The sequence below is a fragment of the Anguilla rostrata genome, chromosome 13, assembly GCF_018555375.3.
Source record: "Anguilla rostrata isolate EN2019 chromosome 13, ASM1855537v3, whole genome shotgun sequence".
In the NCBI taxonomy this organism is placed as follows: domain Eukaryota; kingdom Metazoa; phylum Chordata; class Actinopteri; order Anguilliformes; family Anguillidae; genus Anguilla; species Anguilla rostrata.
The window spans coordinates 39,748,555-39,765,002 of NC_057945.1; the positions used below are offsets into that span (position 1 = coordinate 39,748,555).

General features: G+C 48.0%; 1 long non-coding RNA gene across 1 annotated transcript in view; it reads left to right on the plus strand.

The window, feature by feature from the left end:
- The window catches only part of LOC135237447 (uncharacterized), a 22,971-nt gene extending 6,603 nt beyond the window's left edge, over positions 1-16,368 (plus strand). Inside the window, exon 3 of the long non-coding RNA XR_010324828.1 lies at positions 14,189-16,368. This is a non-coding gene — a long non-coding RNA (uncharacterized LOC135237447). The remainder of the gene's footprint in view (positions 1-14,188) is intronic.
- The last annotated feature ends 80 nt before the right edge of the window (positions 16,369-16,448 follow it).

A 16,448-nucleotide genomic window follows, 5' to 3' on the forward strand; every position in this document is an offset into this window, starting at 1 on the left:
GACATCAGCAGTGGTGCAGCTGCAGTGTGCATGCGGTCGCACACAGACTATTCCACCCCTCAGCAGTGTTGCAGCTGCAGTGTGCATGCGGTCACAGACTATTCCACCCCTCAGCAGCGCTGCAGCTGCAGTGTGCATGCGGTCACAGACAGACTATTCCATTCCTCTTTTGCTGCCCTGTATTTTTCCAGCTTGTCCCTCACTCTACACCCAGGTCACCTATTCTGGTCCTGAGAGAATAGCTCTCCCCTGGGGGGTCGAGTTCCAGAGGGGGGGTTGGGGGGGGCGCAGTGGGGTGGGTGGGTTGGTAGAGCTCCCCCCAGCCAGGGGCCTAGTCTGCCAGCTCAGAGAGCAGGGACCAAACGGATTAGACAGGATTAGCTGGAGTGGAACCTCCCAAATGTGTCAGTCTGAAATGCACATGAATCGATTATCGGGGGGGGGGGGGACGGGAATTGGCAGCAGCCACATAGTGTATCGGCTAACTGCAGTAAATCCAGCAAATGCAAGGGGAAGGGGGGCTAGGTAGCCCCTAGGGGATTTTTTACAACTTCTCATTGGATGAAAACTTGCTCTGCGGTGGATTTTAAACACTTCGCAGAACAGAGAGTACTGTCCCCAACTACTGTTGACACAGTAGAATTACAAAGTAAAAAAACAGCAGTTTAAAATATGAAGTCAGTAATTGAATGATAGATGTATAGCCTACATATAATACCAGCAGACCTGGATCAAATACATGACCATTTAAGTTTTAGCATTCAACAATTTTCTGTGTATTTTCATAAATTCAAAATAATGCATCCCACAACTCTTAGCCTGCTTCTAGTTGAAGTTTTCAAGTGCTATTTGAAGATGCTATCAGGTATTCTGCCCAAAAGCATATTTAAAATATTTGTTACTGAGTAGCCTGTTATTTCTGTCTTTAAGTAGGCCTATTATTTCCCCAAATGTATAGGTGACCATCCAGGCACTGATGTGGATTTCCAGCATTTGGGCCATAAAATAAGTAGCTTACCTGCACAGCCATTTGAGCTTTGTCTTATATCTAGCCCATATCTAGCCTGCCTGTGTAGCCGTGGTGCCTTCTGGGGGAAATTTATACGATGCCGGCGCTTCCGACATGGGAACTTCCGACCGGCACGTGAAGGCAGAATAGGCGTAATTATCGAGAGCATTTTTACACTGCGTGTCGAAGATTCCCAGGAGATTTGAATCACTCTGGAACCAGTCGCGTGCGCTTGGTAGTGGGCTTGTGTTCCCGCTCATTTCTGTCGCGCTCTCAAGCTCACGCTGTTGTGTAGGCTACTGTCGCTACATCGACCGAACAGGACCGCAACCATGAAACAAGTACTTGAGGTAAACTTTCTTTATCCCGTTGTGAAAACGACAGTTTTCAAACGTTTCTGTTAGCTACTCAGTTAATGTTACGTTAATGCAACGTAGTTAATATAAGGAGCTCATGTTTGTAAGCAGCTGTTTACTCTGAGATGGATTCGCTTCCTCAAGTGATCAGTTCAGCTTTTGATTACCTAGCTAGCTAATATCTGATATAACGTTTGAACAACAAACGCAAGCAACTAGGCAATTTTATTTGAAATCTCACGTTTGGCCAAAATTACATAAATAATAACAGTAGGACCAGAATATTTTTATTTTATGGTATATCCTGAGTGTGCCGTTTTGGTTTAATCAGTTAATTTGTATGCTCCTTTCTCTTGTGACTTTTGATTGTATGAATGGAATAAGTACTTTTAAAATGAGCTTTTTGGCCTTGATTCTGTCATGTAAAATTAATTTTCCTTACTTCCATTTATCTGACCTTGGTGCTCTGTGGCATTTTGGTTTTGGCTTTAAAATGACACGATTTGAGGCATACATCTGAAATGCTATGACTTTGTGCTGTATAACCCTTATGAAATCATTACTGTATATTATATACTGCCACTCACATACTCAAGGTGTGCGGTTGAACCAGGGGAGAGACAAGGCTGGAGTGTTCTGCGAACTCAGGAGAGGGACAGGGCTGGTATGGTCCGCAAACTTGGGGTGAGGGAACAGCAGAAGCTCAAGGAAGAAAGAAACAGAGAGCACTCCAACCACTGCGGTTTCTAACTGTCTCCACTCTCAGCAGTACGGTTGTTAATTGCCTCTACACTCAGGTGTACAGTACTCCTATTACAGCCAGGTGTGTAATGGCCATTCCTGCTTCTCTTCCTATGGACGGGCGAGGCTTGATTGGATGGGATTGGAGTAGAACTACGCCAGACAACAGCGCCATTTTCTCTCTGTCTAATCCAGAGCAAATTAAATACAATCCTATCCATTCCAAGGTACTTAACCTGAAGCAGTTTAGTTTAAGTACCTTGCTCAATAGCACGTTGACAGCACCCCAAATGGGAATCGAACCCACAACCTTTGAGTAACAGACTCCGTTCTCAAACAGTTACATTACACTGCGGCGCCTGTCATAGATTCAAACCTGCAGACCTCAGGGGGGCAAAGCCGATTGGCTTGCCTTAAGCACTGCAGTGCTGGTCTTGCTCTTCTTAATCGAGGCAGAATAATGAGCCTGGAGGTCTGGGAGCCGTGTGCTGCTCTGTCTGAACCCGCTGCCCTCCTCCGTCTTCTGTGTTTGGTTCTCAGGCTTGTCTGTTGGCACGCGGGATCTGCAGAAAATCACAGGCAGGAAAACCGGGAATAGTTAACCTTTCGTTCCTGTTGTGGCTCTCGGACCGATAAACGCACATTTATGTGAGCGAGTCAGCTGTGCTTGCTTTTTCCATTTTTCCCCCAAATAACGTGATACGGTCACTTTAAACATGTCCAGTTTGTACTGACGACAATGGAAACAGTAGATGCTGCTTGCAGTCCCCTCTATTCAGTCCTTTCCATGTCCGTGCAAAAAATCTTTTCAGTCTTGTGATAGAAGGAGAGTAAATATCACTGCACCTGTCTATACTGAGAGTGCCTAATGGTCGGTCCTTTATGAAGTGGAAAAAGTGAAAGGTCGAGCTGTTTATCGACCTCCGTCACTGTGACAAGGCCGATCCACGTCGAGCCATGACCCATCCGCTTTTCTGCCTGTAATAGGGCAGTATTCTGTATTCATCTAATTACGGACGTCAAAAAAAACTCATTTCCACCCCACTACTCAACGTCATATCGACCTCCATGACATTAATTAGACGTCTAACCGACGTAAAAATACAGTGACTGATTTAAGTACCCCCACTTAATTTATATTCTGAATCCAATTCCACAGGCTTCACTTGGGCTTTCTAAACTGTCACATCTCTCTCTGCAAAGGTCTGATTCTGCCAAAGAATCATTTTTATGACTTTTGAATGTTCCAATTACTGCGATTCTGATTATTATAATTTTTTTTATTTATTTGAAAACGAGATTGACTGATTAGGAAGGTCAGTAATCACTAAACTATTTGCAGTATAGCCAAAAGGGTAAGAGCTGCAAATGCTGTCCCGTGTTTATTGTGCTTAGATGTGTTTACTGCCTCGCTGTGCGTTTTGCTGGTGCATTTTGGGCCCTGTGGAGGAGAAGGCCCAAATTCCTCCCCGTGAGCACGGGCTGGAGCAGCTTTTCTTCGGGACGGGTTCCCCCGGACCCGGTTTTGCGCTGCCTGGCTGAGAACCTGGCATGTGTAAGTGGGATTAAGTCTGAGCACAGCCTTAACGTGAGAGAGCGATCGCGGCCAGACCCGTGCACCGTGAGCAAAGACAGAGATCTCCACTAAAGCTATAACGGCCTTATAAAGCCGCTCTAAGTTGTGGCAGCCGTCTGGATGGTGCTCTGCGTGCTTTCAGCCAAACATTTTCCCTCGGTTTTATTTTTACACTTTAACGCCTAGCTTTAATGGTCATATCTTATATATGTGTGCGTGAATGTCCATCTAGATTCATTTTAGAAAACAATGGTTGCAAAGTCAAGTTTTGGTTTTTCAGAGAGCTGATATTTTTGGACACTTCTTCGTAATTATAATCAATATAATTTGTCAGACTGCCTCTATCAATTCATTTTTTCGAGCTGGTATCTTATGAAAAGAGAGAGATTATGGTCTTCAAAGTCAAAGTGCTGGAACCTTTGTCTGTTCCTGTGTCTCTCTCTCTTCCTATCTGGTCTGATAGAGTCCAGCGGCGTTGTGCAGGTAGCTCTAAACAGGCCTATTCTCGGGGGTTCTGTGTGGGAGGGGGGAGTGGGGACGGGGGGGGTCAAGCTTTGCGTGCCAAATCCAGCCGTGGAACGAGCCGCGCGGATGACCTGCAGTAACGCTGTCCCGTCTGGCCATGCCCCGCCCGCCAGCTCCGAGATCCTCTGGGTGAAAAGGCCAGCCTGTCTGCGTTTGACATCCGCCAAAACGTCCCGCTGGGGAAACCAAAAACCGCTCCTGATTCTGCCTGATCTGCGGCAGAGTTGACGATATTAGGACAGATGTTTTGTGCAGAATAGCCTGCCAGGTCATGTAGTAGAGTTGGAAACTCTGGGGATTTTCAAGACTAGGCTTGATACAGTGTTAGATACTACCTAGTCTGTAGGTAATCAGAGGTTTAATTTAGTCAGGAAAATGGCGAGTGATGTATCTGGATCAGGGTTTCTGATATTCTAACAAGTAACAGCAGAAATAGTGGTGGCGCTTCTACCAACACAGTAAACTCTGAAAAAAATATATAGTTTCTAAGACATTTTGTGGTGATTTGTCAATGTTTTTGATTTGATTTTCTGGTCATTTTAGCCTTTTCTGTGCCATAGTGAACCGCTGAGGTCTCCAGTTGAGAATTACGTTTTACCTTTGACCACTGGTGCATTTTTGTAGGTTTATTAAGAGCGATCTGTTCCTGCCAGGAGCACTGGCGAAGCGATGCTTTGCGCTGTGCTACAGATTTAAGGCAGTCTGTAATGATGGAACGGTGCACACAGTCAGCATTTTTTCACACCGTTCTGTCATTTGGTTCATTAAGTAACCAGAAAACTGCCCTGTCACCCTTCATAACCTCTGGTGACGTGCTTTATATACCATGAGCAGGATATTAGAGTGAACTCTGGATTCCACTGCTAGCCGGCTGCCAAAAATGGCCTGTGCCTGCCAGCTGTGTCTTGAATCAGGAAAAATAGTTCCTTTTCATTCCCGTTGTTGATAAAAGTTTTATATAAAGCCTTGAGCTATAGAAGTCAGCCTCTTGGGTATCTGCTAGTCACATAAATAAATGTAATACTGTCGTTTGTTTTAACTTATTTACCTCAGAAAAGCCACGGGTGCTGGCTACTAAATCCCTCGCCTAGGCAAGGTCTAAGCCCCGCCCCCTTTCTTCATAAACTTTGCCCCCCCCCCCCGAGCGAAACCCCCCTACGCTCAAATCCCTGGCGTTAGCCCTTCCCGTTTTCTGTCATAAGCAGCTGTTAGGCTTTGAAACGTATCGCTCGATAAACACATTAAAGGCCTGTTTACAGTGGAGTGAACTATGGGAGTTTAAACATTTATTGGCTGTGTGATTGCACGCCAATTGGAAGTAGCCTGAGCATCCGCAGCCACGGCTCTGCATACCACAGGCTGCTCAGAGAGGGGCCCTGTCGAGGTACAGGCCTCAGTACTTCTTCCTCTTTATTTGTTTCTGGGGTACTGAAATTTTGGGATCGGTACCCCTGGGCGGTGACCGACGTCAGCTGCGGCTCACTTTCGGAGGTTAAAAAAACAAGCGCCCGCCTAATGAGCGTTTTCCTTGTTTTAAAACGGGCGTTGATAATCCTAACCCTGACTTGCGTCCCCACGGCCTGTCTTTGCCAGTCGTGGCGTGAATGAGTTATCGCCATGGGAACCCTCCTGTCGCTCGTACCCAAGCCCGCTGTTAACGCGAAGCGACAGTTGAGCGGCCCTGCTGGCTAGCAGCCGCGGTTGGACTGTGCTCTCTTTGGCTCCCCAGGCCTTCCCACAGAGGGGGTTCCCCCTGGCCTGGCCTGGCCTGGCCTGGCCTGGCCTGGGCGGTGTTAGACTTGTTCTGGAAGCGACCGGGGGAAAACAGAGCGGAGGAACTCACACCGACAGAATTAATGGTGTGTGCGGGGAGCGGTGCTTCCAGAGTGTCGGGAGTTGTTGCAGTTCATATGATCGCGCAGCGAGCTGTCCCGAAAGGGGTCAGCGCCAGTTAAAGACAAACCGAAGCCGAACGGGAGGGCGTGACACGGCGCAGCCTGATTGGTGGAGAGGTGGGAGAGGGACGGGCTGGGCTACGACCTGCTGAACCCTGCGTCTGCTGGCCTGCGTCTCCACGGCGACCCCATTCACCTCACCGCGGTCCTGCTTTGAGCCAACTAAACGCCTCCCCTAGCTGTGAGGACATCACTGCCTTCGAGAGAGAGATGGAAACCCTGCTGTATTCTGACCTCTTAGACAAGAGTTGGGTCATCTTGACCTGTACTGTTCTGTACTGTACAATTTTTATCTTTCATTTAAGCCAGTACAGGAGTCCCATTGCTCTGTACTGTACTGTACCGTATTGTACAATAGCTTTTGGACATCATTTGGATCAGTGTTTTTTTGTTGTTTCATTGTCATTTTTGAGGTGTTCGGTATCACTGTCACACCAGTATACTCTGATCTGGGACTGTAACCATCTAGCCTACATTCAACCTGTTTCTGAAGCTTGAGGCTGAAGCACTGAAATCCCACTTTGCTCTCAGCCATCTGTCTGTTATTTATTTGCTGTCACCCCACTGCAATTATGATTTTCAATGATCTGTTCAAAATCTCACCCAGATAGATATTTTAAGATATGACCCAAGATATTTTAAGATATGACCCAAGAAATTGTCAGCCGATATCCAGTCTGGATAGTATCAATGCAGATGGACAGATCTGCCGATCATTTACTGATCTACCTGTTTGCAGGTTTGTAGTGTGTGGAATGCTTGTTTTTTGTGGAGTGTTAGTTTTTAGTGTGAGGTTAGTGTGGGATTACAGGCTGATGTTATAGCCACTCCCTTCATCAGTTATATCCTCTGTCCCCCAAAAATTATGTCATCCCTTCCACAGCCAACTGTGTGTGAGAAACGGCCTCCTCGTTGTTGCCATGGTTTTTAATTATGTCATCATTAACATCATCATTGAGGTTATTTGTCAGCAGTTTACTGGCAAGGTTTCATCCCCCCGAGCGGTCCACCTGACCGTGCTTCTGTGCACCTTCAGCTCACAAGGGCGAGAAACACTTCCTGTTCCTGCATGAACTTCTGTGACCTCTGACCCCTGTCAGAGGAAGGAAAGGCCATGGTCAGTCCGTAAGGAGCAGCATGTGAGTGGAGTGTTACTGGAGAGGAGAGGGGGGCCTTTGTGCTGATAGATCTGTGCAAAAATGACTGTGAGCCGCTAATGAGAAACCCGTGTTATTCCCAGAGGACATGACAACCCCCCCTCCCCTCCCCCTCCGCCTACGCACTCCCAAGATAGGTGAGAGCCTGTGCGTGTGTGGTCAGTAGGGAACTTGGTCTGTGCGTGGTGCACCTGTGCGTGTGTGTGTGCAGGTATGGAACTTGTGTCTGTGCGTGTGTGCACACCTGTGAAATGCGTGTGTGTGCGCAGGTATGGAACTGGTGTCTGTGCGTGTGTGCACACCTGTGAAATGCGTGTGTGTGCGCAGGTATGGAACACGTGTCTGTGCGTGTGTGCACACCTGTGAAATGCGTGTGTGTGCGCAGGTATGGAACACGTGTCTGTGCGTGTGTGCACACCTGTGAAATGCGTGTGTGTGCGCAGGTATGGAACACGTGTCTGTGCGTGTGTGCACACCTGTGAAAGGCGTGTGTGTGCGCAGGTATGGAACACGTGTCTGTGCGTGTGTGCACACCTGTGAAAGGCGTGTGTGTGCGCAGTCGTTTGTCCAGACTGAGACATTAACCAGCGCCTTCTTTTCGGGCTGTGTGACGCAGTACTGCTGGGGCATGTGCTGTAACACTCCTGAAGCGTGACGTCGTTTTAAAAAAGGCCATTTCCACAGGGTTTGTGACCCCCCCCCGTTCCCCGGTATCTGTGGCATGCAGTCAGCCGATGTGAACGCGAGCGCTCGCTGGTCTGGGGGGAGAGACGCTGTGCGTGAGGCCTGCCCAAACCAGAGCGGAGATTTACCGCCTTGGCTGCGTCTGCAGTGTACACAAAGGGCCCCGCTCCGCGCTCGCCGCCGCACGGCGCCTCGGCCTCCACGTCACCCCGGCAACCCCGGCGATTAGCGCTGGTCACGGCATGAGGCTCGCGCCCCTGACACGCCGAGTCGGTGTTTTCCTCTCTCTCCGCTCACGCAGGTGGGCCGCGTGCAGCCAACGCGCCACGCCCCACTCTTAGGCCTCTCGGTGGCTGCCTCTCGACCCCGAACGCAAGACTTGTTTTTCCTCTACACTGCGTTTCAGCGCAATAAAATGAAAAAAATAAGAAAATTCCGTTGGCCCCGATTCAGGCATGTGACCCTTCCGATTGGCCATAATGAAATACTGCCGTGTTGCCGTTTCAGTTCCAGTAAAAGTGGTGATATTCTCACTTTACAGCGTCATGACCGTGTGAAATGTGAAAACTGTCATCAGCAACTATCAGTGCCCTTTCAGTTTCTACAGTGTTTTGTGTACTTTTCGGTCAGTGAAATGTAAGCAAATGGGTGGGCCGCGTACAGTGATATTTCCAAACGCTCGTTGCATTGTCCTGTAATTTATCCTGATGTGCTGTTGAGCAAGCTGAGGACAGACTGAGTGCTTCTGCAGAACAATGTGGCTAGCGTCTGGGGGGGGGGGTCGGGATAAACACAGAGAGCAGATTTTTATATTTACACACAGAACCACTGTGCTCTGCTCATGCTGCTCTTGTCCTTTCATCAGCGGAGGCTGCAGGCTTCTTGTGTCACGACCGCCTGCTTTGCGCTGAACGGTAAACTAAAATAAGAGCGAAGCAGCAGTCAGTCACTCTGGCTGGGGAAAGGCTGATTGAAATCAAAGCCAAAGTGAACATTCTAATGATGATGTCATAGTCACTACTGGTAATCGAAAGCAGCGGAGTTCTAGAACACTGGCGTAGAGTTTTGAAAAAAGAATTAAAATATAAAATCTGCTCTTCAGAGGGTTAGGAGTTACAGCCTGGAGGTGGTCAGGCTTGGGCCCCATGGCCTCACGGGAAGGCCATGTCCTCCTCCTGTGCCGGACAGCAGCAGCTCTGTTTACTCTCGCGTGTCCAGCGGGGCTTTTGGGAGGAGGGAGAGCTGGAACTGGAACCGCCAGCTCTTCAGTGCTCAACGGCTGAACGGCGTCCAGGGTTTGGTGTGCAGAAATGAACGAGGGTTGCATGACTGCGAGTCATCAGCAGAACTGCGCTTCCTCAGCGGGGGCTGTGACAGCCAGCGCCTTGTCTTCTCACCGCAAGTCCCTTCATGGGGGGGAGTGTGGGCGACAGTGTAAACCTCATTTATCAGCAAGGGCGTTCACATGGTTACAGTGCGGTAAAATCATTGGTCATACAGCGTTGCGGTATCCATTTTCTGGTGTGTAGGGTGAACAGCATTGTGTGTGCAAGACTATAATGGCTACCGTTCTCCTTTGTTACAGCTTCACTCGTGTCCAAGTCTGGCTTGTCTGTGGAAAACACAGATGGAGGGAGGGCGGGGGGGCAGGGGGGCGCAGGTGTGGGCAACAGTGTGAACTGTGACAGAGGAAAGACTTCTGTATAATGAAATTATGTTAAGTGATTGAGTGGGTCATTTAAATAAGGATGCAAAATAAGAAAATACTACCAGCACACTGCTGTTATGCTCCCAAGTGATTTTTATTTAACTAAAATCTGTGAGTAATGACAACGTGACAAAGACCTTACGAAGACCGAAATGGTTGAAACGTTGTCATTACTCACAGATTTTAGTTAAATAAAAATCGCTTGGGAGCATAATGGCAGTGTGCTGGTAGTATTTTCTTATTTTGCATTATTCTTCTCTTTTACCAGGCACCTGCGCTAAATTTTGGATGTGCTTATGCCTTTATTATTATAATTACGATCATTTAAATAAGGAGACGTTTCTGCAACACGCTGTCCCTTTTTAGAGTAGGCTGTGCATTTTCACTCAGACCACCGCACTCCTTTTGACGGAGACTGAGTGTGTACTGTAGTGGTGACCTCACTGGGGCTTCCAGTGTTTTCCCATGCTAGGCTAAGTATGAAAACGAGGTTGGAGCACGCAAGTCTGACTTTAGAAGGGCCGGAGTCCGGCCGCGCGTGTGATCTCTCCACTCGGGTTCAAGTGTGGCGGCGCTGGGGCTGGATGCCGTGTCGGACGCCAGCGATCACGCCTGGGAAAAGTCTCTCCCCCGGCGAGCTGTTTACAGACACGTTCCAGCGTGAAGAGGCTCCGGCGGGGGTCCGTACACATGTTCGGTGTCACCGGGAACCCCAGACGGTTGAGAAACGCGTCGCCTTCGCCTCTTCCAAAACATTTCAAAAACAAACAACGGGAAGCAGAGTGGTGCCTCTGAACTGCTGCGCAAAGTAAACAAGCGAGTCCTTAAGGGGCTTATCAGCCGAGGCTCCTCCAGGACAATGGCCAGTGTGCTCCTATAAAATGGCTGAGGGTAGTAGTGTGGGGCATTATGGGTAGGGAACTGGGGGGGAATTCAGGTTCGGTTCCCCGGTAGGGCACAGCCATTTCACCCCAAAACAAGATGCTGAACCTGAATTATTCAGTGAATATCCAACCGTGTGAATGGACTGTATGTAAGGAAAGCGAACTGTGTGAGTTTCTCTGTATCTGCTGAATGGCAGAATTAGTAAAGCTCTGATGAAGGTTCATAAACAGTGGCTAATGATGATGAATTTGTGAATCTGTGGCGTAATAGCATGTGTGTTCTTTAGAGGTGTCCAGTCTTATCAGAAAAGGATTGGTGTGGGTGCAGGACTTTGTTTTAGCCCACCACTGCAACATCTGATTTAGATGTTCAACTAATCATGCTCTTCAGTAAAGACCTTCAGTAAGTGGAATCAGGCGTCTTAGGGCTTGACTGAATCGAAAGCCTGCACCCACTCCGACCCTTTATCAGATAAGGTTGGACACCCCAGCCACAGAGGCACCTGCTGTGCGGTCAGATAGACCCAGAGGTGGTTGCAGCGGGTCGTTGCGCTGCGATGGGCGCCGCCCGTCACTGACAGGCTGCCTGACCTGGCCTCGGTCTTAGCGCCGCGGTTTCCCACAAACCCCCCCCCAGGCCCTCGCCCCCCCGCCCCCAAGGCCCTCGCCCCCCCAAGGCCCTCGCCCGACGGCGGTCTGGAATTCCCGTTATCCGTCCAGGCCAGCGCCGTCTGCGTCCCGTCAGCTTGAGGAGTGAACGTCTCCAGAACCTGCACTGCACGAGATGTTCCCCTGCCCTCTGTCACGCTTCACACACACACACACACACGCACACACACACACACACACCTTGCCTTCTCACCGTTAAACGAGGGAAGGAATGCGGAGCATTTGACCCAGAGTGCTTTGTCCAAACGGCTGAGCCTGACCCGCTTTGCTGGAAACCCCAACCCCATTATGACCGCACGTCTGAAAACCGCTCTCTGTGGGGCACAGGCTGATTTATGCGGGAAAGGACAGAACAGAACAGTACGACACACCCATTTGGCAATTTGTGACTAAATAAGCAAGAGTTATGCGCTTTGCCTAAAAAAGATCAGTGTCCCTCAGTCAGACCTGCTTGCGATTATCCGACACCAGGAGGAAGAGGGCAGCAGCCGTAATGCGCTGGTCCCATCTCCATGTCAACGTTCCTGCATTTACATTCGCATTATTAGCAGCCATAGAGACTGTAGAGCTCAGCATGAAGCAGGTGGCTGACGGGGAGCTCCGGAGGGTCACCAAGCACAGCCTAGTGCACGTGGAGGATCCACCAGATTACTGCCTCAGGAACAAGGCCGCAGGTGGGTCCAGATCCCCTGAGATACTGCGGACCCCTGGGGCACCATCACCTTTATGCTTTTAACAGACACTCCAGACATATCCAGAGCAACCTATACAGCTTACATTCTTCACATTCATACAGGTGGATATTTACTGAAGCAGTTCAGGTTAAGTATCTTGTTCAAGGGTACAACAGCAGTGTCCCACCTGGGAATCAAACCTGCAACCTCAGAGTTGTAAGTCCATAACTGCTGTGTTAACCTGCACCCTGTGAAGTGTTTAAATGGGGCTGATCTTTGACAATGGGTGGAAATAGGAGACGGAGCAAATTGTACAGAGCACATTTTCAGAATCAGTCATACTCTTGTTGCAGGAGACCGGACATTTGAGAGGCAATTTTCATCCATGTTTATCATATCTATTAAGAGTAGACGTCCTGTATTTATGTCTCTTTCCAGACAACTCTGTTATAAATAAGGCAATTCAGGTTAAATTTGTGGTCCGATTCCCTAACCACTGTGCTACCCTGCTGCCCATTAAGCAAGGGTGCATCGCTCAGAAAAACATTTGCAGAGACATTTTTGGCTTTTAACCAGAGCAACTTGCACAGTTTACGCGCTTGTTTGACAGTTTTACGGCTGTAAATTTCACAGAAGCACTTCAGGTTAAGTACCTAGCTCAAGGGTCGAACGGCAGTGCCCCGCCACGGAATCGAACCCACAGCCCTCGATGATGCTGTGCCCGGTTCTCTAACCACAACGCACCACACTGCACAGTGTCCTGGATACAGTGCCCTATGAGAGGCATTCCTGTCCCCTGACGCATAAGAGATAAGGGCTTTTTTTTTGTTGTTTTTTGATGCGCTAATCCTCCGCTGTCGGGTGCATTCTCTCGCCCCGACTGCAGGGCGTTTTTTCTGGGCCGGCCCGCCCTGTTTGTGAGTACTCCCTCGCAGGTCCCCGTGGGTCATGTAAATATTAGTCCAAACGGCCCTGTAAATCTGACCCGTCCCAGCGGCTCATTATGGACACTATCTCTGACGGCTGCTTCTCCAGAAGAGCAGCCTCGCTCAGGCCCAGACCCAGACTGGCCTTTAAAAAAAAAAAAAAAAAAAGTTATATAATTTAATATGTGGCCAAGTAAGAAACCCAAAATACTGATTTTAATATTTTAATATCTAAATATGTCAAAGTATACTGCATGTGTAATAGGATATTACATACCACTTTGACAACTACAGCTTTTATGCACATGTAGTTGAGCAATCCTTTATGTAATTTTATAATATAATCCTACATATTTTTTTTTTTGTAAAACAAGGTGCACATAGTGTCCTGATGCTCTAGGACACATTTTTTTGGTAATTAAATATTAACTCTGTAGATTTTCTCAGATTTTTTTTTTCTAGCAAGACCCCCCAGAAGTAATCAACCAAGAATGAATAAACAGAGCGGTGCCTGTGGGAGCTGGGCATAGTTAGGGGTTATTCGTGCAAAGAACTCCCTCCTCACACTTTCACCGGGCAGGCAGCCACTGAAAGATACCTGCTCCTGATTGGTGGGTTATCAGGGCGACAGTCCCATAGCAACGGTAAGGCATTGGGAAAAATAACAAAGCAAATAGGACCTTGGCGTTAAGAGCGTTTCATTTATATCAAATTTTGGAGTCATAAATTTGATCTATACTTGAATCAGGGATGGTCAACACAGTTCCTACAGCCATGGGGATGAAAATGTAAAGGAATGAGCAAAAACAAGCAGACCCCTGCAACCCTCTACGAAATGAGCTACAGACCACTGATCTGGGTGGATTCACAGCGAAGTTAGCGCTATAAAACCCTGCACACACAGGGAGAATGCTCTAAATATGCCTTTAGTGTGGAAACCATCGCTGTATGTTCTCCCAGTAATAACTGCTAATAAGCCGCTTGTTCAGAATTGCTCTGAATGACATTCTTCATATCCAGGCTGAGATGCGTTTTTTTTTTTTTTTTTTTACTGTTACCTGGGTTTTGCCACGGCCACAGAATAGTGTTAGAGTGGCAGATGTTTTCTGGTAGACCCTTCCCAGTTGTCGACAGTTATTTTGGCTCATTGCAAACACTCAGAAGGGAGGGGTTTAAAATAATCTCGGAAGGGAATATTCATCAATACCGTGTTTTTCCTGACTGGTACATAAGGGACATGGGGACATAAGGATTAGGGGAGATTGGTTGAGGGGAAAAGACAAGGCGGCAGCAGTGTGTGAGTTTTCCCTTCTTTTTCACAAAGGAACAGACAGAAAACGGTGTCCTGGTACCGAAGGGGGAAACACAGTGAGTCATCAGTACACAGTCGCAGGCAGGATTATCGCTGGATGACTGTGTGACCGCGCTCCCGCGGCAGAGGCAGAGCCATTACGGGAATGCCCGAGTGTCCGGCGGAGCGCACGCCCCCATTGCCACAGCGTGACCGCAGCCTGGCCAGGAATGTTCCACCACCCCTTTAGCAGGTCATCAAAGCAAGAACCCCCATCGACCCCGTCGGAGTTAACCACCCTGCTGTAGAACCCGTTCGTTCGTTCGTTAGTCGGACGTCTGCTCTAGACCCCGCCCATCCCCGGTATGGCCCCTGACCCCAGGCGTGCCCAGACTGTTCCACCCTTCCATGGTATGGCCTCTACCGCCGGCATGCCTGGGCTGTTCCACCCATCCATGGTATGGCCTCTACCGCCGGCATGCCTGGGCTGTTCCACCCATCCATGGTATGGCCTCTACCGCCGGCATGCCTGGGCTGTTCCACCCATCCCAGGTATGGGCCATACCCCTGGCGTGCCCGGATTGTTTCTGTTTCTCGTCTGCATTTGGCTGGAATGAACCGTGCAGGTACCAGAGCTAAGGTGGCAGTGAAGCTGGCGTTCGACTCCGCCCGGTTATTTTTAAACTCCCGTGGGACAGCGGTGAACTTTTATTGCGCTTCGATGACATGTAGACGGTCTTGCGTTGTTGAGGGTATGGTTACACTGGCCTTTCACAATAGGCTTCTGGGACCAAAAAAAGCACGGTTTGAGTGGGTCATTAATTCTCTAATTATTTTTCACTGATGTTCTGCTAGAAGAATGCCTTTTGACTGCCAGAGAGTTTGAAAGACCCATCTGATTCAAAAAACACAATGTGTGTGGCGTGCTTGCACTGGAAATTGAACTCTGACGAAACTCAAATGTTGCAAACACTTTGTCTCGCCCAGATGTGAAAAATTTGTCACAAATGCCGAATTCTATAACTTGTGAAAGCCAGAGAGAGGGTCCATCCTTGACTTGTAATAGCATTCATAAAAATATAATATGAAAAAGCTTCTGATGAAATAGAATAGCCTGTGGAAAGTGGAAAAAAAAATTGTAAAAGTGAAAGTGTAAAAATTGCACAATTGTTTATATGTACTCCCTCAACTTCAGATGTGAAAGCGAAAGTCTGTCTTAGGCCCTGTTTACACTTGGTTTTAAAATGTGTTTCGGTGATCCAAACACAAGTGGACAGCTGAGACACATCGCTGTTCACACCTGTGTCTATCATGCGTCTTACAACGTAAACAGGGTCTTGTACACTTATACACTACACTTATACATAAATGACCGAACATATCTGGACACCCTTTGGTCTGGGGCTGTTTCTCATGGTTAGTTCCAGTAAAGGCAATTATTAATGCTATAGCATACAGTGACATTCTAGATGATTCTGTACTTCCCCAACAGTTTGGGGAAGGCCCTTTCCTGTTTCAGCATGACAGTGCTCCTGGGCACACAGCATGGTCCATATAGAAATGGATTTGTCAAGAACGGTGTAGGAAAACTTGACTGGCCTGCTCAGAGCCCTGTACCTCAACACCATCCAATGCCTTTGGGATCAATTGGAAAGCCAACTGCGAGCCAGGCCTAATTGCCCAATCAGTGCCCAACTAACTAGTGCTCTTCTGGCTGAATGGAAGCAAATCTGTGCAGCAATGCTCCAATATCTAGTATAAAGCCTTGCCAGAAGAGTGCAGGTTGTTATAGCAGCAAAGGGTGGACCAACTCCATATTAATGCCGATTAATTTTGGATGAGATGTTGGATGTCAGATGTCCACATACTTTTGGCCATGTAGTGTATTTGAATAATCAATGAAAAGGTCATTACAATTACCGGGGTTGGTGTGAAAAAGGAAGGATGAAATTAAGAGATGGGAGATGGAACAACAAAAGTAGAAAGGGAGGTCCAGGAAGAAGCTCGAGAAAGAGGAGGGAGGGTACAGAAATGAATGTTGTATAGAGCCTGAATGCATCTACTAAGACATCTGAAGGATACTGAAATCTGAGAAAAATGTAAGTTACTGTTGCACTGTTTGACAGTGAAATAACATTGTAAGGTTATTTCTATAGCAGGCCTTACAAGGAATCTGGAAGCACATGATATCTCACTATTTAAAAATTCTTTGGAAAGATGTGCCACTGAAAAATCCCCCCCCCCCCCTCCACCAATAGGCTTTTCAGTACCCTAAAAGCAATCACTGAGATCA